Source organism: Penaeus japonicus, unplaced genomic scaffold (genome assembly GCF_977035675.1).
Source record: "Penaeus japonicus unplaced genomic scaffold, GWHDUDI00000001_assembly GWHDUDI00000040, whole genome shotgun sequence".
Taxonomy (NCBI): domain Eukaryota; kingdom Metazoa; phylum Arthropoda; class Malacostraca; order Decapoda; family Penaeidae; genus Penaeus; species Penaeus japonicus.
The window spans coordinates 17,254,180-17,257,252 of record NW_028234442.1 but is presented as its reverse complement, the minus strand read 5'-3'; positions in this window follow the sequence as shown (position 1 = coordinate 17,257,252).

The following is a 3,073-nucleotide window of genomic DNA, read 5'->3' as shown; positions in this document are numbered from 1 at the left end:
AAAGAGAGAGAAAGAGAAGAGAGAGAAAAAAAGAGAGGGAAAAAAAGAAGAGAAAAAAAGAAGAGAAAGAGGGAGAGAGATAAGAAATAGAGGGGAAAAAAAGAGAGAGAATAAAATGAGAGAAAAAGAAGAGAGAGATAAAGAAATCAGAGGGAAAAAGAAGAGAGAGAATAAAAAAGAGAGAAAGAGAAGAGAGAGAAAGAAAGGAGAGGGAAAAAGAAGAGAGAGAAAAAAGTGAGAGAAAAAGAAGAGGAGTAATGAAAAAGAGGGAAAAAAAGAGAGAGAAAAAAGGAGAGAGAAAGAGAAGAGAGAGAAAGAAAAAGAGAGAGAGAAAAAAAGAGAGAAAAAAGAGAGAGAGAGAGGAAGAGAGAGAGAGGAAAAAAAAGAGAGAGAAAAAAGAGAGAAAAAGAAGAGCTAGAGAAAAAAAGCGAGGGAAAAAAAGGAAGTAAAAGAGAGAGAATAGACGAGAAGAAAGAAACAAGAAAGAGAGAGAAAGAGAAGAGAGAGATAATAAAGTAGAGGGAAAAAAAGGGAGAAAAAGTAGAGAGAAAAAAAAAAAGAGAGAAAGAAAGAGAGGGGGAAAAAAAAGAGAGAGAAAAAGAAAAAGAAGAGAGAGAAAGAAAAAGAGGGAAAAAGAAAGGAGAGGTTTAAAAATTGAGGAAAGAGAAGAGAAGAGAGAAGAAAAAGAGAGAAAAAGAAGAGAGAGAGAAGAAAGAGAGAGAAAGAGAAGAGATAAAATCAATGATGATAATGTACAGTACTCCTTCCCCCCCCCCCCCCTCCCCTAGCGGATATGACGTACGCATCTCAAACTATACAATATGTTAAAACATATCTATATTGACTCATTTTTTTTCTGACTGATATCCGACAGGATTAGATATCACGGAGGGCACGTCAGATGAGACTTCCTATCTATCTAATTGACGCGAGGTAGCGCTACGTACATGCAACAAGCCTTTGCAATTCTACCGGGTGTTGACTTAATGAGATAAGATCTACTTGCTGCACGGTTATTTGATTGCATTAGCTGGCTTGATGTAAGATGATGAAATATTTATCCACGTGTTCTTCACACACACATACATATTCACACGTAAACGCACAGTCAAACACATATGCGCATAGATATTTGTATGAGTGTATGAGTATGTATGTCTATTTGTATATGTATATATATATATATATATATATATATATATATATATATATATATATATATATATATATATAGATAGATAGATAGATAGATAGATATGTAGATAGATATAGATATAGATATATAGATATAGATATATAAATGTATATATAGATAAATAGATAGATAGGTATATATATATATATATAATATATATATATATATATATAATACCTGCATATATATGTAGTTATATATATATATATATATAATTATATATATATATATATATATAGATAGATAGATAAAGATATAGATATAGATATATAATGTATATATATATATATATATATATATATATAATATATATATATATATGCATATATATGTATATATATATATATATATAATATAATATATATATATATATATATGTATGGATATATATATATATATATATATATATATATATATATACTATATATATATATATAGAGTATACATACATACATATATATATATATATATATATATATATATATATATATATATATATATATATATGTGTGTGTGTGTGTGTGTGTGTGTGTGTGTGTGTGTGTGTGTGTGTATGCGTGTGTGTGTCTGTGTATATGCATATATATACAAGAGGTCTTCATAGAGTTCGTGGAAAAACAACAACTCCAAAACTAAAAATCATATGGAAGGATTTTAATTTCATTGCACCTAAGCATTCTTGTACAAACGTGTTATAACGTGTTCAAACATAAACCCTTAAATGTAGATAATAATATATTGGAAGTCAGGCACCATTCATGCAACATGGAATCCACCAAAATCAAGGCCAGGACAAACATTAAATTCATGGTGAAACTCGATTGGGAGAATAAGCAGAGCATTGACGCTCTACAACAAGTTTATGTTGACAATGCCCCAAAGAAATCAACAACCTACAAATGGATAAGTTGATTCAGAAGTGGAAGAAACGGGATTGACGATGAGCCCCGCAGTGACAGCAGGTCATCAATGTCATTTTGTGAGGAAAACATTGATCCTGTTTGCGACACGATTGAAAAGGATAGACGAATAACCACTGAATCAGTAGCAGACACACTCAACATCCCTGTGGGTTCTGCACACACAATTCTGGTGGAGAGTTTGGGGCTAAGCAAGTTTTCCGCTCGATGGGTCCCAATGCTGTTGCGCCCAGATCAGCAGCTAACAAGGGTAGATCTTTCAATGGAAATTTTGAACAAGTGGGATAAGGACTCTGAAGCTTAATTGAAGAGGATTGTGACTGGGGATCGTACTCTACCAGTACGACTCCGAGGAAAAATCCAATCAAAGCAGTGGCTGCCCAGGGATGGATGTGGACCAGTCAAAAAGAAAGGTCATGGCCACTGTCTTCTGGAATGCAGAAGAATGGGATTTTGTTGGCTAACTTCATCGAGAGCAAGAAAACAATTACATCTGCTTATCATGAATCTTCTTCTTTGTCTTTCGGCGTATCCCTGTATCAGGGGTCGCCACAGTGCGTTAACTTTCTCCATCTCTTTCTATCTTGTGTCTCCTCCGCAGCACCTACTTGCATCATATCTTCTCTGATGTTGTCCATAAGACGCCTTTTCGGTCTGCCTTTACGCCTCTCTCCTGGTGGTGATATCTGCAGCATTCTTCGGCCACGAAGTTCTCTTCCCTTCTCTTCACGCGCCCAAACCATCTCAGTCTACACTCTCTTAACTTCTCCCCAAGCCTTCTTGTAGCTAGCATGTCCCTCACTGTCTCATTCTTTGTTCTGTTTTTCCGTGTAAGACCCAGAGTGAATCTCAACATTCGCATCTCTGCCACCTCCATCTTTGCCTCTTGTGACTTTGTTACTGGCACTGTCTCCATGGCATATAACATTGCTGGTCTTACACACGCCCTATAGATTTC